Source organism: Dendrobates tinctorius, unplaced genomic scaffold (genome assembly GCF_039654945.1).
Source record: "Dendrobates tinctorius isolate UK_male_01 unplaced genomic scaffold, ASM3965494v1 ptg000136l, whole genome shotgun sequence".
NCBI lineage: Eukaryota > Metazoa > Chordata > Amphibia > Anura > Dendrobatidae > Dendrobates > Dendrobates tinctorius.
The window spans coordinates 227,855-253,328 of NW_027361804.1; positions in this window are offsets into that span (position 1 = coordinate 227,855).

Consider the following 25,474-nt stretch of genomic DNA (forward strand, 5'->3'; position numbering starts at 1 on the left):
CGAGTCAGCCGCTTTCTCCTCTCTCTCCATCCTCCTGATCTCCTCACTCACCGCACTCTCCCCCAGGGCCTCAGAGGCTTTGGCCACGGGCCTGGAGGGAGGAGCAGGCATCACCCCGGTTGCCCGAGGCTCCACCTGTCCCTTACCTCCCTGGCGTTTTTCCTGCCTCCGCTGGTACGCGGGGCCCCTTGCAGCATTGCCCTTCCTCACTGGCCCCTCAGCCCTTCCCCCTTCGCCACCACCTGCCACAGCAGAAGCAGCGCCACCGGGGGTTGCCCCCCCGCGGTCTCCCCCCACCGGGCCTGTGGCGGCATTAGAGAAAGAGCGAGGGCAGCGGCTGAGAGGGTGACCCAGGTCACCACACAGGTGGCACCGAATGTCTTTGCACAAGGCAGCCAGGTGACCTACCCCACCACACAACGCGCACTTCTGCACCTTGCAGTTGGCGCTGAAGTGAGTGGGGTCGCCGCACTTGTGGCAGACCTTCGGTTGCCCCTGGTAGAAGACCAGGATCCTGTCCCTTCCCAGGAACGCCGAGGAAGGGATGTGGGTGACCGTGCCGCCGGAAACCTTCAATTTGACCATGAAGGTCCAGCCCCCCGACCAGATGCCAAACTCGTCCCTGTTCTTTTTTGGGACCTCGGTGACCTCCCCGTAACGGGAAAGCCACGTCATGATGTCCACGCCTGCGAGTGACTCGTTACATGTAACCACGGTCACTCGCTTGACGGAATTTTGGCGAGACACCGCTTGAGCCACGAAGTCTCGCCATCCGGGCTCTTCTCGCACCAGCTCGTAGTTTGACCAGAAGAGCTCAAGCCCCTCTGGCCGCACGAAGCTGACGTCGAAGAAGCGGGACGCCGAAGGGTGTATCAGGGCAAAGATGTCATTCGCCCCGAAGCCCATCTTAAGGAGGAGCTCCACCACCTTGCTCCTAGGTGGACAGGCTTCACTGCCCCCCCACCTAAGACGGACCACATTCCTTCTTGGCGGCCCCTGCCCGGCTGTGGGGAGAGACCAAACAGTCCCTCCCTCCCTTTGATTTTGGAAGGCTGCTAGGCCATGTCTCTCTATCCAGAAAGACAGGTCCACTGTCCTCCCCTCTACCATGATCGATCTTTCTCCCCTTTGGAGGGCCTCCAGGAAACGGCGGTGCAAACCGCCGTCCCCGGAGCCCGGAGGCGAGGAGACCCCCCCGGAACCACCCCGACCCCCAGCCGCGACCCCCGCATAATTACGTTGGGGCCTCGCGGCTGGGGGGGCAGACGGGCCAGCCCTCCCACCACTACCACCACTTGTGCCAGCACCCTCATTCACTCTCCCGTTCACTCTTTTATTATTTCCACTCGCTCCGGCACTCACTCCAGCATTTACTGCCACATTCACACTCGCACTCACTCCCTCATCCATATCGCTCACATCACCATTTATGTCCTCAAACAGCTCTTCAAAAATATCTCCTATCTCACTCCCACTCTCACTTCCAGATAGACCACTATTTACATTAGCAGACTTGGTGTTGCAGTACCCCTGCCTGCCTGCTGGGGGCCCTGACTGGCCAGTGCTCTGCTCCTTGGAGCTGCTGGCACTGCTCCAACTCTTGTCCAGGAGTGCCGCTGCCCCTTTAAATACCTCCGAGCAGAGCGCACTCAGTACGCCCTGCCCGAGCCTGGGAGCAGCAGCAGCTCCTGGGTTCTCTGGCTCCACTTTTTTTTCTTTTTGTGGTGTCTTTGCACTGAGGACAGGGACGGCCACTGCCACCGCACCCTGCCCTCTGCTGTTCGCCCCCGCCGGCTTCCCAAGGAGCGCCAGAGCCCCCGCACCACCAGATGGAGGTAAGCGGGCTGGGGACCCCGACAACTCCCTACCGACTTTTGGGGGCACTATGCTGCTTGAGGGGGTAGGCGGGACAGGAGGCAGTGGGCCCGCCAAGGCCACGCCCCCCCCGCCGGCCGCAGCCACCCCGGGCAGAGCAGTGACCCCTTGCGAGGCCATGCCCTCCCCAGGTGACGCGGGCACAGCGGGCGGGACAGCGGCCGAGGAGGACACGCCCCCCCCGCATGCCGCAGCCTTTGCAGGCTGGGCAACACTCGGGGAGGCCACGCCCCCCTCACGGACTGTCACTGCGCCCCTGAACCCACCACTTGATGTTGGCAGGGCTGGCCACTCCCCCTCATCGCCCAGCGGCGGCGGTGCCCCCAGCACGGACCCCTTTTTGGGTCTACGCGCCGGGGACCCCGCTCTTGCCACGGGCGCCGTCAGAGGAGCTACCAGCCCCTTGCATTTTTTTAGCTGCTGCTTCACAGCAGCCTCCACGCCCTTTCTAGGTCTCTGGACCCCCATAAGTGGACCAGACTTAACGGACCCGTGCGTGGGGGATCCAGAGACCCCAGCACTCACCGCCGGAGGTGCGGTCCTGGCTGTACCCGTGCTGAGCGCCAGGCCAGCCCCCCCTGCCACCGGGGACTGAGCCCGGACACCACTACTGCCAATACCGCCAGCGGCTGTTACACCACTGGCACCAGCACCGACCTCCATGTCGCTGCCTGAACCCTCACCGCCACCACCAGATGTGACGGTAAGGTCCAGGCACACATCACTCTGCCCGCGCCCCCGCTGCGGACCCACCACAGGGCCCGAGCCGGGGTGGGCAGCGGGTTCCATACAGCGGGACAGAGGGACCCCGGAAAGAGGGACAAACATAAGTTTGTCAGCCACGGTGTTTTTTGGCTTGCGCTTGTTTTTTTTCTTTTTCCTCTTTCCGGTTGCCTCGTCCTCAGGGCAGACCTCATCCCCAAAGAGCAGTGTGCCAAACCGCTCTGGGGACTCGATCTGCCTCACCTGTTGTAGGACGAGGCAGCCCCCCTCACTACTACTGTCCCCACTCCCACCAGCCTCCCCCTCGCCCCCACTTTCCTCCGAGTAACTGGAGTCCGGTGGGAGAGCCACTTGCTCAGGGGCCACCCCGCTGCATGTTACCTGGGTGTTGTTGCTCACCAGGCCTTCAGGTGGGGCAGGCGTAGATGTTCCGCCATCCTCCTCCTCTTGGCCCTCCACCTGGCAGGGGCCTCCCGACCCCCCAGGAGACCCTCCGGTCATGGCTCTAAACCGGTCATCGTTTTTCAGTTTCTCTGCAAAGGGGCCGCTCCCACTCAGGATAGCCGCCCGTATCTCCTCCAAGGCCCTGATAGCCCCCTTCAGCCTCTCCACCGTGGCGGAGACCTCAGCTCGTCTCGAGGCGGGGAGCCGGTTCTTAGCCACCGCTCGTGCTCCCCTTAACTCCTCCCGGAGTTTTCTCAGCTGTTTGGCGGCCTCCTCATATTCGCAGAGGTGCGCATGGATGCGGGAGGCGTAGATGGTGGATGGCTCTCCCTCAGCTCTGGAGCCCCAGATGTTGGGGGGCTCTGCCACTGCACCTCTGCTCTGGGCCGCCACTCCTCCGGGAGGAGGAGCCGCCACGGTACCAGCTTCGGGGGGCCCGGTGTCCCGGGGCTCCTGGGTCCTGCGACCCCCTCTCTCCTTGCTCCGTCTCTTCCCCATCTCCCTGGGACTGGCTGGCTGCACCCTGGCCTCTGGATGGTGCTGAGGCCCCCCACCCCCAGCTGGCTTGCCGGAGGGTGGGAGCCAGGGGCACAGCCCCGGCGCTCAGTCCCAGGGAAAGTCCTCTTTCCTGGGAAGGGGGCAGATGGAAAGTCCTTGCTGGAAAAAAACCTCCCTTCCCAGGAGCTTAGCAAGGCCCTAGCCTGCAGACGCTCAGCACAGATGCTCCTCCTCTTCCTGGGCGTGCTCTATCCTCCAGTCACCTCCAGAGCTGCAGTCACTATTCTGTTGTTATATTGTATCTTATCCCCCTGTCACCTCCAGAGCTGCACTCACTATTCTGCTGTTACATCGTGTCTTATCCTCCTGTCACCTCCAGAGCTGCACTCACTATTCTGCTGTTATATCGTGTCTTATCCTCCAGTCACCTACAGAGCTGCACTCACTATTCTACTGTTACATCGTGTCTTATCCTCCAGTCACCTCCAGAGCTGCACTCACTATTCTGCTCTGATTGTAACAATTTTCTCCCACCCCAGGATTATCCCTAACCCTAGCTCTAACTCCCTGTCCCTTGTTCCCAGTTACCTTTGCTCTGACCTTGCAGTCAGTTAGCCGGCGTTACTTTGTGGCAGGCACCCGGCCTGTTTTCTGCCCTCCTCACCCGTCAGCTGCGTCGCCTCTTTCAGCCTTGGTTGCAGCTTGTACAGAGCACAACACTTGAGATCAGTTTGTCGTTGATTTTTGCACTCTGCATAGGCAGCAACTAGGATGACAATGTTCACTGTCACAGTGAGAGCTCTGTCATCTTGATTGCTGCCTATGCAGAGCGCAATAGCTGATGGAAAATTCCTAAGCTTCACTGAGCACTCTGCAGCGGTAAGAAGAAGGGGCATAATGCTGTGCAGTCACCTAGTGTGCGGGCGCGAGGTCCCTGCAGACATTTTCTTCACTTCCAGGTTTAGTCTTGACCTGCGGCCCCCGACCCTCGTCCCCCGGACAGGTACAACGTCAGGTCAGGGGCCCGGGGCTCAGCGCCATGAGGCGGCCCTTTGTCTGCCCTGGAAGTGCAAAAGATTAGCTCGGCCACCATCTTCCTGACCTCTGCCCTCCCCCCCGCGCGTGGCACAATAATGGCGTCATTGTCCAGCTCACGTTCATTACATCAAATTACCTGAGAGCGAAACTGGAAGCCGGAGCCGGTACCTGAGCTCACACTCACAGACAGCGGCCGCGGCAGCGAGGAGACCCGGGTCCCCATCCAGGAGGCTATACTTTCCAGATGGCGGCGAGATGGTCGCTGCCGATGGGGAAATGAGAGACGTGAGAAAGAGCCACATCCCTATATACAGAGGAGACGACGTTCCTATATACAGAGGAGCCGACGTCCCTATATACAGAGGAGCCGACGTCCCTATATACAGAGGAGCCGACGTCCCTATATACAGAGGAGCCGACGTTCCTATATACAGAGAGGAGCCGACGTTCCTATATACAGAGGAGCCGACGTTCCTATATACAGAGGAGCCGACGTTCCTATATACAGAGAGGAGCCGACGTTCCTATATACAGAGAGGAGCCGACGTTCCTATATACAGAGGAGCCGACGTTCCTATATACAGAGAGGAGCCGACGTTCCTATATACAGAGGAGCCGACGTTCCTGTATACAGAGGAGCCGACGTTCCTATATACAGAGGAGCCGACGTTCCTATATACAGAGGAGCCGACGTTCCTATATACAGAGGAGCCGACGTTCCTATATACAGAGGAGGCCACATCCCTATATACAGAGGAGCCGACGTTCCTATATACAGAGGCGCCGACGTCCTTATATACAGAGGAGCCGACGTTCCTGTATACAGAGGAGCCGACGTTCCTATATACAGAGAGGAGCCGATGTTCCTATATACAGAGGAGCCGACGTTCCTGTATACAGAGAGGAGCCGACGTTCCTATATACAAAGGAGCCGACGTTCCTGTATACAGAGGAGCCGACGTTCCTATATACAGAGGAGCCGACGTTCCTATATACAGAGAGGAGCCGACGTTCCTATATACAGAGGAGCAGACGTTCCTGTATACAGAGGAGCCGACGTTCCTATATACAGAGGAGCCGACGTTCCTATATACAGAGAGGAGCCGACGTTCCTGTATACAGAGGAGCCGACGTTCCTATATACAGAGAGGAGACGACGTTCCTGTATACAGAGAGGAGCCAACGTTCCTGTATACAGAGAGGAGCTGACGTTCCTATATACAGAGAGGAGCCGACGTTCCTATATACAGAGGAGCCGACGTTCCTACATACAGAGGAGCCGACGTTCCTATATACAGAGGAGCCGACGTCCCTGTATACAGAGGAGCCGACGTTCCTATATACAGAGGAGCCGACGTTCCTGTATACAGAGGAGCCGACGTTCCTGTATACAGAGGAGCCGACGTTCCTGTATACAGAGGAGCCGACGTTCCTGTATACAGAGGAGCCGACGTTCCTGTATACAGAGTGGAGCCGACGTTCCTGTATACAGAGGAGCCGACGTTCCTGTATACAGAGGAGCCGACGTCCCTGTATACAGAGGAGCCGACGTTCCTATATACAGAGGAGCCGACGTCCCTATATACAGAGGAGCCGACGTTCCTATATACAGAGGAGCCGACATTCCTGTATACAGAGGAGCCGACGTCCCTGTATACAGAGAAGCCGACGTTCCTGTATACAGAGGAGCCGACATTCCTGTATACAGAAGAGCCCACGTTCCTATATACAGAGGAGCCGACGTTCCTATATATAGAGAGGAGCCGACGTTCCTATATACAGAGAGGAGCCGACGTTCCTGTATACAGAGAGGAGCAGACATTCCTGTATACAGAGGAGCCGACGTCCCTATATACAGAGAGGAGCCGACGTCCCTATATACAGAGGAGCCGACGTTCCTGTATACAGAGGAGCCGACGTCCCTATATACAGAGAGGAGTCGACGTCCCTATATACAGAGGAGCCGACGTTCCTGTATACAGAGGAGCCGACGTTCCTGTATACAGAGAGGAGCCGACGTTCCTGTATACAGAGGAGCCGACGTTCCTGTATACAGAGGAGCCGACGTCCCTGTATACAGAGGAGCCGACGTCCCTGTATACAGAGGAGCCGACGTTCCTGTATACAGAGGAGCCGACGTCCCTGTATACAGAGGAGCCAACGTCCCTGTATACAGAGGAGCCAAAGTTCCTATATACAGAGGAGCCGGCGTTCCTATATACAGAGGAGCCGACGTTCCTATATACAGAGAGGAGCCGACGTTCCTATATACAGAGAGGAGCCGACGTTCCTGTATACAGAGAGGAGCAGGCGTTCCTGTATACAGAGGAGCCGACGTCCCTATATACAGAGAGGAGCCGACGTCCCTATATACAGAGGAGCCGACGTTCCTGTATACAGAGGAGCCGACGTCCCTATATACAGAGAGGAGCCGACGTCCCTATATACAGAGGAGCCGACGTTCCTGTATACAGAGGAGCCGATGTTCCTATATACAGAGAGGAGCCGACGTTCCTGTATACAGAGGAGTCGACGTTCCTGTATACAGAGGAGTCACGTTCCTATATACAGAGAGGAGCCGACGTTCCTATATACAGAGGAGCCGACGTTCCTATATACAGAGGAGCCGACGTTCCTGTATACAGAGGAGCCGATGTTCCTATATACAGAGAGGAGCCGACGTTCCTGTATACAGAGGAGTCACGTTCCTATATACAGAGAGGAGCCGACGTTCCTATATACAGAGGAGCCGACGTTCCTATATACAGAGGAGCCGACGTTCCTATATACAGAGAGATGAGCCGATGTTCCTGTATACAGAGGAGCCGACGTTCCTGTTTACAGAGGAGCCGACGTTCCTATATACAGAGAGGAGCCGACGTTCCTATATACAGAGAGGAGCCGACGTTCCTGTATACAGAGGAGCCGACGTTCCTATATACAGAGAGGAGCCAACGTTCCTATTTACAGAGGAGCCGACGTTCCTGTATACAGAGAGGAGCCGACGTTCCTATATAAAGAGGAGCCGACGTTCCTGTATACAGAGAGGAGCAGACGCTCCTGTATACAGAGGAGCCGACGTCCCTATATACAGAGAGGAGCCGACGTCCCTATATACAGAGGAGCCGACATTCCTGAATACAGAGGAGCCGATGTCCCTATATACAGAGAGGAGCCGACGTCCCTATATACAGAGGAGCCGACGTTCCTGTATAAAGAGGAGCCGACGTTCCTGTATACAGAGAGGAGCCGACGTTCCTGTATACAGAGGAGCCGATGTTCCTGTATACAGAGGAGCCGACGTCCCTGTATACAGAGGAGCCAACGTCCCTGTATACAGAGGAGCCGGCGTTCCTATATACAGAGGAGCCGGCGTTCCTATATACAGAGGAGCCGACGTTCCTATATACAGAGAGGAGCCGACGTTCCTATATACAGAGAGGAGCCGACGTTCCTGTATACAGAGAGGAGCAGACGTTCCTGTATACAGAGGAGCCGACGTCCCTATATACAGAGAGGAGCCGACGTCCCTATGTACAGAGGAGCCGACGTTCCTATATACAGAGGAGCCGACGTTCCTGTATACAGAGGAGCCGACGTTCCTATATACAGAGAGGAGCCGACGTTCCTGTATACAGAGGAGTCACGTTCCTATATACAGAGAGGAGCCGACGTTCCTATATACAGAGGAGCCGACGTTCCTATATACAGAGAGGAGCCGACGTTCCTATATACAGAGAGGAGCCGACGTTCCTGTATACAGAGGAGCCGACGTTCCTGTTTACAGAGGAGCCGACGTTCCTATATACAGAGAGGAGCCGACGTTCCTGTATACAGAGGAGCCGACGTTCCTATATACAGAGAGGAGCCAACGTTCCTATTTACAGAGGAGCCGACGTTCCTGTATACAGAGAGGAGCCGACGTTCCTATATAAAGAGGAGCCGACGTTCCTATATACAGAGGAGCCGACGTTCCTGTATACAGAGGAGCCGACGTCCCTATATACAGAGGAGCCGACGTTCCTATATACAGAGAGGAGCCGACGTTCCTGTATACAGAGAGGAGCAGACGTTCCTGTATACAGAGGAGCCGACGTCCCTATATACAGAGAGGAGCCGACGTCCCTATATACAGAGGAGCCGACGTTCCTGTATACAGAGGAGCCGACGTTCCTATATACAGAGAGGAGCCGACGTTCCTCCCTATATACAGAGAGGAGCCGACATTCCTATATACAGAGGAGCCGACGTTCCTGTATACAGAGGAGCCGACGTTCCTGTATACAGAGGAGCCGACGTTCCTGTATACAGAGGAGCCGACGTTCCTGTATACAGAGGAGCCGACGGTCCTGTATACAGAGGAGTCGACGTTCCTGTATACAGAGGAGCCGACGTTCCTGTATACACAGGAGCCGACGTTCCTATATACACAGGAGCCGACGTTCCTATATACACAGGAGCCGACGTTCCTATATACAGAGGAGCCGACGTTCCTATATACAGAGAGGAGCCAACGTTCCTGTATACAGAGGAGCCGACGTTCCTGTTGTTACAGCACCCAGAATATGTTGTGCAGTTATATGTATATATAATAGGTTCCATGTGAGATGCATGTCCCTAATGTATCAGCAGTGTTCGCCCTCCCCTCCTAATTCCCACAGTAAACATCGGCAGGCTCCGGCCACCTGCGGCTTTTGTAATGTATGTCTGGCCTAACGCTTGTCTATTGGCCTGCCCTCTGTATCTGTGTGATATATTCTGTGTCCTGTGAGTAAAGTGTTGTCAGACTGGAAATACGTGGAGAAGCAGTGATCTTTTATATGCGCCCATGCACTCAGAGGAATTCCAGCCAGCGTCCTTCATTCAGACTCCAGCCAACGCAGAGCGGACCTCCGAAAACACGGGGTGGTACTGAAAGAGGTACCCCAGCTTGGTAGACCCCGTTACACTGGTGGCAGCCGCGGGATTTGATACCCCTTCTACAGGAGGAAAGGAATGGAAAATAACTACCAGAAGTTAAAGAGGACTACATTAAAAGATCTGGTGGAAGCCCGAGGGTTGATCGCCAGCAACAAAACAAAAGCGGATTTGATAGCAGCCATCATGGAACACGACAGTGCAGCGCCCCCCAATGTGAACGTGGAGGAGACCGAATTCCAGAGGGAGATAAAGAGCAGACTGGCGTTCTATGGCCTAAACCCTGCAGTAGAGATCATACGAGAGGTGATGGCTGATGTGCGTACTGATCTGAAGGAAAAGATGGCCGAGCGGACCAGGATAGAGCTAGCCATGATGGAGATGGCAGAGCGGACCAAAGTGGAGCTGGCCAAGATGGAGATGGCAGAGCGGAGAGAGGAGAGTCAGCGAGCAGGGGGAGCTCTGGCCTTCGACCAGGTATCTTCACCAGTAAGCCACAAAAAGATCCAGTACAATGCCTTCCGACAGTTGGGGGAGGCAGAGGAAGACATTGATGGCTTTCTGCAGGACTTTGAGCGGCAGTGTGCCCTTCATCAAGTGAAGCCGGAGGAACGGGTTCAGATTCTGGCCAGCAAGCTGACAGGCCAGGCAGCGGACGTCTATCGCACGGTACCTGATGAGGACTGTATGGACTATGAGCGGATCAAAGAAGTGATCTTGGCCCGGTATGCGCTGACACCAGAGGCCTACCGCCAAAAGTTCCGCGGACTTATAAAACGCGTAACCGATACCCACGCTGAATGGGCCTGTAAATTACGGCGGTCACTGCTACAGTGGGTACAAGGGAGCCAAGCAACCACTAAGGAGGACGTTCTCCGGATCAAAGGTGGTCACTAGGGGCCCACCCATGGACCTGGACGGCCCCAAACCACCGAAGATTGTAGGGGGATCAGCTAGAAACCCGGCCTACCACAGTCCCCCTGGGGCGCGATGCCACACCTGCCGTCAGCTGGGCCACCTGCAAAGACAAGGCCCCAACCGGACTCAGCATACCCAGTGGCCAAAGGCGGGAACGGCTACCTTCAGCCGGGCTGCTGTACACTGCTACCAAGGCGAAGCTGACCCGGCATTGGGGGCTACGACTAACCAAGGGGTGGAAGAGATGGAGGAAGTGCTGCATGAAGTAAACCCCGTGCAGGCAGCCCGGGCAGATAATCGACAACAGTATCGACAGGTCGTGTGGGTTAATGGGAAACGTATGCAGGGACTAAGAGATTCCGGAACAACTTTGACCCTTGTGAAGCCTCATCTCGTCAGGGACCAAGAGAAGACGGATCGGATAGTGGCAGTCCATGTAGCAGGGGGAGCTATACAGCAACTACCCACTGCCAGGATTCACCTGAACTGGGGAGTCGGGGATGGCCTTGTTGAGGTCGGCTTGATGGAGGATTTGCCTGCAGACGTCTTGCTGGGAAATGACTTGGGGCCCATGTTGTCTGCATTCTCAGTGGCCCCTCTGGCTGAGGCCTATCCTGTGACCACCCGGAGACAAGCTCGAGCTGCGGAGGCGGAATCACACTCAGATGAGGCCCAGGTAAGAAATCCCAGCCCTGCACGTATTCCCATAGCCAGACACATTTCTTGGGCCACCCCAGATGAATTTAAGAGGGAGTTACTTGAGGATCCTTCATTAGAGGGATATCGTGGGAAGGCACAGGAGGGGAGAGGAGTACTGGAAGGGGAACAGTTTGTATGGAAGCAGGGACTCCTCTACCGGATCACAGAGCAGCACCACACAGGGACGAGCCCCACTATAAAACAACAGCTGGTAGTTCCCAAGAAGTATAGGCAGGAGTTACTGCGAATCTCTCATGACATACCCTTGGTACCCTTAGCCGGGCACTTCGGCGTCAGTCGCACCAGGCATCGTCTGACACAAAACTTCTTTTGGCCGGGGGTAACCTATGATGTTCGTCAGTACTGCCAGACCAGTGACAGTTGTCAGCGCATTGGCAAGAGGGGGGATCGATGCAAGGCCAAATTACGCCCCCTCCCCATTGTGGAGGAACCATTTAGCCGAGTATCGGTCGATTTGATAGGGCCGATAGCCAAACCCAGTCCGTCCGGGAAAAGGTATATATCAGTGGTAGATTATGCCACACGGTATCCAGAGGCGGTTGCGTTACCTAACATACTGGCAGAGACGGTGGTGGCCGCCCTGCTCCAGGTGTTTTCACGGGTTGGATTTCCCCGGGAGATTATCTTGCACCAGGGTACCCAGTTTACAGCAGAGGTGACCAACCAACTGTGGAAGCTGTGTGGCGTAAACTCCATTAGAAGCGCCCCGTACCACCCGCAAACCAATGGGTTGTGTGAACGGTTTAATGGGACATTAAAACAGCTCATTGGGACTTTTACCAGGACCTACAGGGACTGGGAGAAATTCTTGCCACACCTCCTGTTTGCCTATCGGGAGGTGCCCCAAGAATCCACGGGGTTCTCCCCATTCGAACTGGTATACGGCAGACGGGTAAGGGGACCCCTAGACTTAGTGCTGGAACACTGGGAAGGGGAGGGCCTCATAGAAGGGGTACCTATTGTACCCTATGTGCTGGAATTCCGGGACCGCCTACAGGAGCTGACTCAGGCTGTACGTGAGAACATGCAGGCGACCCAGCGGCGCCAGCGCGTATGGTACGATCAGAGGGCCAGAGAGCGCACTTTGGAAATAGGACAGAAGGTCCTGGTGTTAGAGCCTACTAAGCAGAATAAGTTTCAAGCTGCATGGCAGGGGCCCTACCAGGTAGTGGGGAAAATAGCCGACACAACCTATAATGTAGCCGATTGTGACGACCCCAGGGTTATCCGCATGTTCCACGTGAATATGCTGAAGCCCTACCGGGAGCGCCCTGAAGAGGTAGTGGCCATCTGTGCACCTGAAGCAGAGGATTTAGCCGGACTTCCCTTGCCGGATGTCTTAGGGGAAAGGACTCAGTCTAAAACATGGGACCAGGTACACTTGGGTGAAGACCTAGGCCCCTGGGAGAGACAGCAGGCGGAGGAGTTGTTGAGGCAGCGACAGAGGATGTTTTCAGAGAGACCGGGGTACACTCGCCTGGCACAACACAAGGGTGAGACCCAGGATCAGACCCCCCTGCGACAAAACCCCTTCCGCGTCCCTGAGTCTGTACGAGAGGGGATGCGACAAGAGATACAAGAGATGCTGCGTTTAGGGGTCATTGAAGAGTAAGATAGTCCCTGGGCATCCCCCGTAGTGTTAGTGCCCAAGAAGAATGGGACTACACGGTTCTGTGTAGACTATCGTAAGCTCAATGAGAAAGCAGTGACGGATGCATATCCCATGCCGCGTGTGGATGAGTTGTTAGACCGGCTGGCGGGGGCAAAGTATTTGACCACCATCGATCTATGCAAAGGCTACTGGCAGATTCCCCTTAGTCCTGACGCTATTCCCAAGTCGGCATTTGTCACCCCGTTCGGCTTATTCCAGTTTCGAGTTATGCCATTCGGGATGAAGAATGCCCCGGCGACCTTCCAAAGGCTGGCTGACCGGCTTCTGGATGGTCTCCAGGACTATGCTTGTGCCTACCTGGACGACATCGCCATCTACAGTGCGACATGGGAAGAGCATCTAAATCACCTAGAGGTAGTATTGGACAGGATCCACCAGGCCGGAATCACCCTGAACCCAAACAAGTGTCACGTGGGCAAAGCAGAGGTTCAGTATTTAGGGCATTGGGTGGGAAGTGGGAAACAGCGACCAGAACCAGCCAAGATTGAGGCCATAGCCAAATGGCCCATCCCACGCACTAAAACCCAGGTCATGGCGCTTCTAGGGACAGCGGGGTATTACAGGAAATTCGTTCCCAATTACAGCAGCGTAGCCAAGCCCCTCACTCATATGACCCGTAAGAACCAACCCCGCCAGGTAACCTGGACCTCAGAGTGTGAGGAAGCCTTCCGCCAACTAAAGGACGCCCTCACCAATACCTCTGTATTGGCCGCACCCGATCCAACTAAACGTTTCCTTGTTCACACAGACACTTCTATGTTTGGATTGGGGGCAGTACTGAGCCAAGTCGGGCCGGACGGCCAAGAACACCCGGTAGCTTACCTGAGTCGGAAACTACTGCCCCGTGAAGTAAGCTATGCGGCCATCGAGAAGGAGTGCCTGGCGGTAGTATGGGCACTCAAGAAGTTGCAACCATATTTGTATTGACGACCGTTTTCCCTCCTAACGGACCATAATCCCCTAGTCTGGCTTAATCGGGTCTCCGGAGACAACGCCAGATTGCTGCGGTGGAGTTTAGCCCTACAACCTCTGGACTTCACCATTCACCACAGACCCGGCAAACAAAACGGTAACGCCGATGGACTAAGTCGACAAACGGAACTTGTACCACCCCCATAAACTTCGGTCATCCCCAAACCGATCCGTTGAGGATCAGACTGTGTATGCCGATCGCGTCGCTGAAAAGGGGGAGCCGTGCTACAGAATCACTCAGCACCCAGAATATGTTGTGCAGTTATATGTATATATAATAGGTTCCATGTGAGATGCATGTCCCTAATGTATCAGCAGTGCCTGCCCTCCCCCTACCTTTGTAATTCCCACAGTAAACCTCCGCAGGCTCCGGCCACCTGCGGCTTTTGTAATGCATGTCTGGCCTGACGCTTGTCTATTGGCCGGCCCTCTGTATCTGTGTGATATATTCTGTGTCCTGTGAGTAAAGTGTTGTCAGACTGGAAATACATGGAGAAGCAGTGATCTTTTATATGCGCCCATGCACTCGGAGGAATTCCAGCCAGCGTCATTCATTCAGACTCCAGCCAACGCAGAGCGGACCTCCGAAAACACGGGGTGGTACTGAAAGAGGTACCCCAGCATGGAAGACCCCGTTACACCTGTATACAGAGGAGCCGATGTTCCTATATACAGAGGAGCCGACGTTCCTATATACAGAGGAGCCCACGTTCCTGTAAACAGAGGAGCCGGCGTTCCTGTAAACAGAAGAGCCGACGTTCCTGTATAAGAGGAGCCGACGTTCCTGTATACAGAGGAGCCGACGTTCCTATATATAGAGAGGAGCTGACATTCCTATAAACATAGGAGCCGACGTTCCTATATACAGAGGAGCCGACGTTCCTGTAAACAGAGGAGCCGACGTTCCTATATACAGAGGAGCCGACGTTCCTGTATGCAGAGGAGCCGACGTTCCTGTATACAGAGGAGCCGACGTTCCCGTATACAGAGGAGCCGACGTTCCCGTATACAGAGGAGCCGACGTTCCTGTATACAGAGGAGCCGACGTTCCTGTATACAGAGGAGCCGACGTTCCTGTATACAGAGGAGCCCACGTTTTTATATACAGAGTAGCCGGCGTTCCTGTAAACAGAAGAGCCGACGTTCCTATATACAGAGGAGCCCACGTTCCTGTATACAGAGGAGCTGACGTTCCTATATACAGAGGAGCCGACATTCCTGTAAACAGAGGAGCCCACGTTCCTATATACAGAGGAGCCGACGTTCCTATACACAAAGGAGCCGATGTTCCTATATACGGAGGAGCCGACGTTCCTATATACGGAGGAGCCGACGTTCCTGTATACGGAGGAGCCGACATTCCTGTATACGGAGGAGCCGACGTTCCTGTACACGGAGGAGCCGACGTTCCTGTACACAGAGGAGCCGACGTTCCTGTACACGGAGGAGCCCACGTTCCTATACACAGAGGAGCCCACGTTCCTATACACAGAGGAGCCCACGTTCCTATACACAGAGGAGCCCACGTTCCTATATACAGAGGAGCCGACGTTCCTATATACAGAGGAGCCGACGTTCCTGTACACGGAGGAGCCGACGTTCCTATACACGGAGGAGCCCACGTTCCTATATACAGAGGAGCCGGCGTTCCTGTAAACAGAAGAACTGCTGACATGTGTGTACCAGGAGTGGCATAAGGTCACCCAGAAGCCGTGTGAGAGACTGGAGGAAAGCAGCCAAGACGCAGGAAAGCTGGGATCAACAATCATGGGGATTCCACAGAATATTGATCTCTGAACTTTTCCTGAGGTAAAACATTAGGATTGTTGTGTAAATGATTATGACCTTGCTTCCTTACCATTATTTGAGGTCTACAAGCACTCTGCATTTTTTGTTATTTTCACCATTTCTCATTTTCTGAAAATAAATACAAAATTTATTGCTTGGACATTCGGAGACATGTGGTCAGTAGTTTATAGAATAAAAGAGCAATTTACATTTTACTCAGAAACATAAAGAGGAAAATCAGACAAACTGACCATTGTGCAGCGGTCTCTTCATTTGTGTTAGAGCTGTAGATCACACGGTATTGGTGTTTTCGTAATATTTATAGGTATATAGACCGCAGCCCTTTGAAACAGATGCGATCTAGGCGGGTGCGATTTTTAGCATGACCAATTAATATATGAAGGGCCTGGGATCGGGAGAGAGAAGAGAGGCTGATTAACACATTAATTACCACATTCACATAAAATGAAGGGATGTTCTGGACGGGGGATGTATGTTAGGGTATGTATGCAGGTAGGTAAATAAGGAAAGAAGAAAAGAGAAGGAAAAAAAGGGAGAAAAAAAAAGGAAGGACTATGGAAAGAAAGGAAAAAAGAGAAGAGGGAGGGGAAGGGATGTTAAAAAGAATAGAAGGAGAAAGAAAAATGCATGAAAGGAAGAAAAAGTAAGAAAAAAGAAGTAAATAAGAAAAAAATTATCTAAAATAAAAATTAAAGAAATAAACAAGATGAAAAAATTGAAGGAAATAAAAAAAGAAAATATAAAAATAAAAAGAGAAACAAATGAAAAAATGGATAAAAGAGGGGAAAACAACATTTTAGAAAAGGATATGCAGTCAAAAGAATTTTTAGAAAATAGTTTACAAAATCTGAAAAGAAGATCTAGAAAATTGAAAAAAAAAAACTACAGCGCGAAGTATGCATGGATACAGAGCTGGATTGTTCCCACTCTCCGCTGACTTCCATGGGACAGTGTTGTGGGCATGCTCTGTGACATTGTACGTAGGCCGCTGAGCGGAGTGGATTTCTGGCGCTGTCTTTAGTGGATGGATATGAACCGTCAGACATTGGGGAATTCCTATTCCAGGACCGAGGAATGCTATAATGATGATGAGTCGCAGCGTTAGAGTCGCTGTCGCCCCAGAATCCGCCGCCCTGCGCCTCCATCCTTCCCATTCTATAGCAGCGGTCAGAGGTCTTATAAGTAATGATGGATGGAAACATCGCGCCTGTGGCACCGCCGCATAGAGCACGTGTAATATCGAGACCCCTGAGCCCCCCAAGAAGCAGGAGCCACAACGCTCTCTTCTCCTCCTTACTGTGGTTGGACTTAGGGTCTCTGTAGGAAGACCCCGGGATCATTAGCCGCGGGGCTCTGCGGTAGGGATCCTGCTAGAAGCGTCCCCTCTGGATCACTCAGATCACGCTGGATCCCGTCTCCCTGCCGTCACCCCCTCGCTGTAGATCTCGCCGGTTCCCTCCGGTCTGATTAGTCGCCGTCGTGACCACGGAGATAAATCTGTATCTTAAATTTTCCCATGAAAAGAGCCGTCCTCCGGATAGACGGTGATCGTTGTTTGGCGCTCGCTTTCCACAATGGCGCGTCTGTGTGTTTTGCGGCTCCTTCGTCGTGTTGTGTAGGAGTCGGGGGCATCGCCGGCGAATTATCAAAGATTTCACTCTCGGATGCATCATTACTCCCCGATGCCCTTTATGTGTTTACAGACGAACGTAACAGGTTACAGATGGAAGCGATTCGCAGCCGAGGCTCCGCAGAACGCCACCACCGCCGCTGCCACCGCCGCCACGTATCTTATTCAAATGTTTCTCTCTGTGCGAGTAATAAATAATGAATGCTTTCCCTCTTTATTAGACGGCTCTGAAGATAATAACACACTTTCTCTCTTGCTCTGCAATTTTCCGCGCCATTTTTTTCTTCGTCCATAAGAAAACACGCTTTTCCCGGCTAAATCTGCACTCGCTGAATTGTCCTATAAACAAATACGTGAATTGTGCGAATTTTAATTTGTGTAATTGAATTCTGGGCATTTAGGCACCAATTACAATTCACTGGGAAATGAGTCGTCTCGCACAATGGCGCCAAGAAAGGACGCGCGCCACTCAGGAATTAGGGAGCCTATTGTACGGTCTTCATCTATGGACTGGAAGAAGCCGAGTTGTAAATCATCGCCGGTGGAGCCATTGTAGGGACAGAGACTACAGAGGCGAAGATCACGTCCCAACGGCGAGCGGCGCCGCCATCATGGCGCAGATATCTGGGAAATGCTTAAAACTTTCAGCCACTTCTTTATGAAGTCTCCTCTCACCATTATCTGAGTATATTCCTATATGGGTCTGAGGGGAGTGCCTGCCTCTGAAGGAGTCAGTGGGGTGGAGCTCATGTACCTGACCAATCACATCCACCGGAAAACAAGAAGATTAGTACATCCTCTGGATGTTCTAATACAATGTCTGCCCAATCTGATGGTAGAAAACATCGAAGACCGTTCTCTCTCTAGAACTGATACTTGGGATTTCTCCATCATCAGTATCTGGTGACCGCCCATCACCTCCATCATCAGTATCTGGTGACCGCCCATCACCTCCATCATCAGTATCTGGTGACCGCCCGTCCCCTCCATCATCAGTATCTGGTGACCGCCTGTCCCCTCCATCATCAGTATCTGGTGACCGCCCGTTGCTTCCATCATCAGTATCTGGTGACCACCCGTCCTCTCCATCATCAGTATCTGGTGACCGCCTGTCGCCTCCATCATCAGTATCTGGTGACCACCCGTCATCTCCATCATCAGTATCTGGTGACCGCCCGTCACCTCCATCATCAGTATCTGATGATCGTTCATCGCCTCCATCATCAGTATCTGGTGACTGCCCATCACCTCCATCATCAGTATCTGGTGACTGCCCGTCACTGTCATCATCAGTATCTGGTGACCGCCCATCCCCTCCATCATCAGTATCTGGTTACCGCCTGTTGCCTCCATCATCAGTATCTGATGACCATTCATCGCCTCCATCATCAGTATCTGGTAACCGCTCGTCACCTCCATCAGTATCTGGTGACCACCTGCCACCTCCATCATCAGTATCTGGTGACTGCCCATCGCCTCCATCATCAGTATCTGATAACCACCCTGTCACGGGGTCCTTCTCTGGTATCACACAATCAACAGAGCAAGCGAAGAGTGAACAATTCCAAGACCTTTATTCAGGCAAAAAAACGAAAAGGTCCATATTCAGTCCACCACACAAAGGATAAGATAGTCCAGAATAAGAATGCAGTCCAGTATCAGGATAAAATGTCCAGGGAAACGAGATTCCAAAACTCTAGCACCAGAGGATAAAATGGGTCCTTCTCTCTCTGAAGTGCTGTCTGAACACGATCCTGTCCACTCCGGAACTGAATTGCCCAGCTCCTGTTCTCCCCCGACCTCCTTCCTTGTCCAGGGAAAGTCAAACAAGTTGAGGCGGTTTCCAGGCCTCCCAGAGGAGAACAAAGGGCCTTAGGGATTAATGCACTACAGGGGGTCATCAAGAGACAGATACAGTGAGGCTGTAGACTTACAATGTAATAAGAAAAACACTATGAAAATAACTGGAATTGTTAAAAATAGGAAAATACAAAAAATGACATCCACATAACATATCACACCATCACACACCCGTCGCTTCCATCATCAGTATCTGGTGACCACCTGCCACCTCCATCATCAGTATCTGGTGACTGCCCATCGCCTCCATCATCAGTATCTGATAACCACCCGCCGCTTCCATCATCAGTATCTGATGATCGCCCGTCACCTCCATCATCAGTATCTGATAACCACCCGTCTCCTCCATCATCAGTATCTGGTGACTGCCTGTCGCTTCCATCATCAGTATCTGATGACCGCCTTTCGCCTCCATCATCAGTATCTGGTGACCACCCGTCATCTCCATCATCAGTATCTAGTGACCGCCCGTCACCTCCATCATCAGTATCTGGTGACCGCCCGTCACCTCCATCATCAGTATCTGATGACCATTCATCGCCTCCATCAGTATCTGGTGATCGTCTGTCACCTCCATCATCAGTATCTGGTGACCGCCCGTCGCTTCCATCATCAGTATCTGGTGACCAAGCCTGTTGCCTCCATCATCAGTATCTGGTGACCACCCGTCGCCTTCTTTGTCAGTATCTCGTGATCGTCTGTCGCCTCCATCGTCAGTATGTGCTGGGCGCCCATTGCCTCCGTCATCAGTATCTGGTGACCGCCCGTCACCTCCATCGTCAGTATCTGGTGATCGCCCGTCACCTCCATCGTCAGTATCTGGTGATCATCTGTCACCTCCATCGTCAGTATATGCTGGGCCTCCGTCATCAGTATCTGGTGACCACCCATCGCCTCCATCGTCAGTATCTGGTGATCGCAGGTCGCCTCCATCGTCAGTATCTGGTGATCGTCCATTGCCTCCATCGTCAGTATATGCTGGGCGCCCATCGCCTCCATCGTCAGTATCTGATGATCGTCTGTCGCCTCCATCGTCAGTATATGCTAGGCGCCCGTCGCCGCCATCGTCAGTATCTGGTGATCGTCCATTACCTCCATCGTCAGTATATGCTGGGCGCCCGTCGCCTCCATCGTCACTATCTGATGACCGTCTGTTGCCTCCTTCATCAGTATATGCTGGGCGCCCATCGCCTCCGTTACTTCTTCTCATCACTTGCACAGTCGGGGGTGGAGCAGGATCACTGTCGTGTATATGAGGAGCCATTTATACCAGACAGGAGATCATGAGCATCTTCATATGGAGGTGAAAACTCAATCATTAAACTGACACAGAAACAGCTGTGTAGGAAACTGGGAGAGGAGCAGCCAAACTCTGCTAGAAAGATGAGGATGCGGAAGACTGCTTCTTGTCACAGGTCACACACCATGGCGAGACAGAGCACAGCAATAACACACCAGGTAGTTATACTGCATCAGCGAGGTGTGGCCCAGGCAAAGATTTCACAGTTGACTGAGGTTTCATGATGTTCTGTTCAAAAAGAAGGGGCAACATTGAGAAACGTAGACGCAGGGTTCGGCCAAGAAAACTTAATGCAACAGATGAAGCCGACATCCAGCAGTGCCATCAGCTCAGAATTGGCTTTGCTGGGACCAGCTGCACCAGCTGCTGGGGAGACGTCTGGTCAGAAGTTGTCTTTATGCGAGAATTACTGACAAAAACCATAGCACGTTATCAATGTCAACCCCATAACTAAGCTTATATGAAGAAAAGTAAAAAAGTGTCCCAGGGGACGTTTTCTACATGACACCCCAGGCTGCATTTTCCTCATACTACTGTGAGCCTCCTGCATGGCCTAAACCTGCTCCCGGCAGTGTCTCCGGACTTGTCTACTTCGAGCACATCATTGGTCTGTGATTACATAGAAGCTGCCTGCAGTGTCTCTGGCCTTGTCTCCTTCGATCACAAAGGGGACTTCATTGGTCTTTGATTACACAGGAGCTGCTGGAAGTGTCTCTGGCCTTGTCTCCATCGAGCACATGGGGGACGTCATTGGTCGTTGATTACACAGGAGCTGCCGACAGGGTCTTCGGACTTGTCTCCATCGAGCACATGGTGGACGGCATTGGTCGGAGATTACACAGGAGCTGCTGGCAGGGTCTTCGGACTTGTCTCCATCGAGCACATGGGGGATGTCATTGGTCGTTGATTACACAGGAGCTGCCGACAGGGTCTTCGGACTTGTCTCCATTGAGCACAAGGGGGACATCATTGGTCGGAGATTACACAGGAGCTGCTGGCAGTGTCTCCGGACTTGTCTCCATCGAACACATGAAGGACGTCATTGGTCGGAGATTACACAGGAGCTGCTGGCAGGGTCTTCGGACTTGTCTCCATCGAGCACATGGTGGACGGCATTGGTCGGAGATTATACAGGAGCTGCATGCAGTGTCTCCGGACTTGTCTCCATTGAACACATGAAGGACGTCTTTGGTCGGAGATTACACAGGAGCTGCATGCAGTGTCTCTGGACTTGTCTCCTTTGAGCACACGGGGGACATCATTGGTCTTTGATTGCATAGGAGCTGCCTGCAGTGTCTCTGGAGTTGTCTCTATCAAGCATATGGGGGACGTTATTGGTCGGAGATTACACAGGAGCTGCATGCAGTGTCTCTGGACTTGTCTCCTTCGACCACATAGGGGATGTCATTGGTCGTTGATTACACAGGAGCTGTCTGCAGTGTCTCTGGAGTTGTCTCTATCAAGCATATGGGGGACGTTATTGGTCGGAGATTACACAGGAGCTGCATGCAGTGTCTCCGGACTTGTCTCTATCGAGCACATGGGGGACATCATTGGTTGGTAATCACACAGGAGCTGCCTGCAGTGTCTCTGGCCTTGTCTCCTTCGACCACATAGGGGATGTCATTGGTCTTTGATTACACAGGAGCTGCCTGCAGTGTCTTCGGACTTGTCTCCATTGAGCACATGGGGGACGTCATTGGTCGTTGATTACACAGGAGCTGCCGGCAAGGTCTTCGGACTTGTCTCCATCGAGCACATGGTGGACGTCATTGGTCGGAGATTACACAGGAGCTGCCTGCAGTTTCTCCGGACTTGTCTCCTTCGAACACATGAAGGACGTCATTGGTCGGAGATTACACAGGAGCTGCATGCAGTGTCTCCGGACTTGTCTCCTTTGAGCATATGGGGGACGTCATTGGTCGGAGATTACACAGGATTGCCTGCAGTGTCTCTGGAGTTGTCTCTATCAAGCATATGGGGGACATCATTGGTCGGAGATTACACAGGAGCTGCCTGCAGTGTCTCCGGACTTGGCTCCATCGAACACATGAAGGACGTCATTGGTCGGAGATTACACAGGAGCTGCATGCAGTGTCTCAGGACTTGTCTCCATTGAGCAAATTGGGGACGTCATTGGTCGGAGATTACACAGGATTGCCTGCAGTGTCTCTGGAGTTGTCTCTATCAAGCATATGGGGGACATCATTGGTCTTTGATTACACAGGAGCTGCCTGCAGTGTCTCCGGACTTGTCTCCATCGAACACAAGGGGGACATCATTGGTCTTTGATTACACAGGATCTGCCTGCAGTGTCTCCGGACTTGTCTCCATCGAACACATGAAGGACGTCATTGGTCGGAGATTACACAGGAGCTGCATGCAGTGTCTCCGGACTTGTCTCCTTTTAGCAGATGGGGGACGTCATTGGTCGGAGATTACACAGGATTGCCTGCAGTGTCTCTGGAGTTGTCTCTATCAAGCATATGGGGGACATCATTGGTCGGAGATTACACAGGAGCTGCCTGCAGTGTCTCCGGACTTGTCTCCTTTGAGCACATGGGGGACATCATTGGTCTTTGATTACACAGGAGCTGCATGCAGTGTCTCTGGAGTTGTCTCCTTTGAGCACATGGGGGACATCATTGGTCTTTGATTACACAGGAGCTGTCTGCAGTTTCTCCGGACTTGTCTCCATCGAACACATGAGGGACGTCATTGGTTGGAGATTACACAGGAGCTGCATGCAGTGTCTCCGGACTTGTCTCCATCGAACACATGAAGGACGTCATTCGTCGGAGATTACACAGGAGCTGCCTGCAGTGTCTCCGGACTTGTCTCCATCGAGCACATGGGGGACGTCATTGGTCTTTGATTACACAGGAGCTGCATGCAATGTCTCTGGAGTTGTCTCCTTTGAGCACATGGGGGACGTCATACGTCGGAGATTACACAGGAGCTGCCTGCAGTGTCTCCGGACTTGTCTCCATCGAGCACATGGGGGACGTCATTGGTCTTTGATTACACAGGAGCTGCCTGCAGTGTCTCCGGACTTGTCTCCATCGAACACATGAGGGACGTCATTGGTTGGAGATTACACAGGAGCTGCCTGCAGTGTCTCCGGACTTGTCTCCATCGAGCACATGGGGGACGTCATTGGTCTTTGATTACACAGGAGCTGCCTGCAGTGTCTCCGGACTTGTCTCCATCGAACACATGAAGGACGTCATTCATCGGAGATTACACAGGAGCTGCCTGCAGTGTCTCCGGACTTGTCTCCATCGAGCACATGGGGGACGTCATTGGTCTTTGATTACACAGGAGCTGCCTGCAGTTTCTCCGGACTTGTCTCCTTTGAGCACACGGGGGACGTCATTGGTCTTTGATTACACAGGAGCTGCCTGCAGTGTCTCCGGACTTGTCTCCTTTGAGCACACGGGGGACTTCATTGGTCTTTAATTACACAGGAGCTGCCTGCAGTGTCTCTGGAGTTGTCTCTATCAAGCATATGGGGGACGTCATTGGTCGGAGATTACACAGGAGCTGCCTGCAGTGTCTCTGGAGTTGTCTCCATCAAGCACATGGGGGACGTCATTGGTCGGTGATTACACAGGAGCTGTGTTGTGAGTTAATTTTCCCCTTCATTACTGAGGCCCGAGGAACTCCCTCTTCTGGTAAAGAAAGGTAGTGAGCCTGATTGTCAAACACCTGAGGCGATTGTGACTGGATGAGTGGAGTTACGGACTGGATACAATAATAATAATAATAATAATAATAAATTTTATAGCGCCGACATATTCCGCAGCACTTTACATTTCAGAGGGGATTTGTACAGACAATAGACATTACAGCATAACAATAATCACATACAGTAGATTATAACAAATACCAAGAGGAGTGAGGGCCCTGCTCGCAAGCTTACAGTCTATGAGGAAAGAGGGAGACACGAAAGGTGGGTGGTAACAGTTGCCCTGATTGTATGGACCAGCCATAGTGTTAAGTGTGTAACAGTACAGACACAGAGGGCTAATGGAGGCATAAAGCATGTGGGAACATGATGCTGGGAACCTGGTTATGGTAAAACTTTTGGCTCTGCCACACAGGGATAGGTTAGGTTAATGTGTTGAGGCGATAGGCCAGTCTGAATAAATGCGAATACAATGCTGCCGACGCCCTTCTGCCCTGCGGGTGATTTCTCTGAGGGATCCTTGGAGACCAGTCTGAATTCCTGCTCCTCCAAAGCTAAGTTTGCTGCTCGGCCTTTTGCTTTTGTGCTTTGACTTTGTTTTTGCTTTGTTTTTCTGGATTTCTGCCATTCCCTGCTGGGGTGTGCTGAATTCATTTAGCTCTGTCTTCTGAAAATACCTGAGCGCTGATTCAGTTTTTGAAGCCTAGCTGCTTCAGGGTCTTTTTCATATCAGCTGGTTGGCTTATGTCTTTGATAGGGTTTTTGCAGATTGCAGACAGCAGCCTTCCTGTCCTTTCCTATCTAGGTAGTTTTGGGCCCCGTCTTTGCTCAGTCTATCTTTCTGTCTGTGTTAGTATTTTCATCTTGCTTCACCATCATTATATGTTGGGGGCTGCCTATTGCTTTGGGGTCTGCTCTGGGGCAGTTTAGATTTCCCCTTTCTTTCTTTAGGCCTATGTATTTCTCCGGCTGTGATCGAGGGGTCTAGGGCATCGTAGGAACCCCCCACGGCTACTGCTAGTTGTGTTGATAGGTTCAGGGGTCTGCAATCCGATAGTTGCCAACTTCTCTGGTTTTCTGGACTTAGCTTGTATTTCTGCTTTTGCCTCCTACGGTGACTCATTCATAGCAGAATCACCCGCCATACCGCAGATCCTAGGGTACTCAATAGCAGGAAAGAATTGTAAAAAAAAAAAAAAGTGTGTATATTTTTTCCTGTATATCTCTGAGGCCGTAGGGGGAATTTTTTTTTTCTCTCAATGGAGATAAAGCAATTGTCTGATCGTGTGGAGCAGCTCGCTGCGGAAGTGTGGGGAATTTCCGCCTACCTTGCTCATTCACATGCTGCTGAACCAAAGATTCCTACACCTGATGTATTTTTTGGGGATCGATCTAAATTTTTGAATTTCA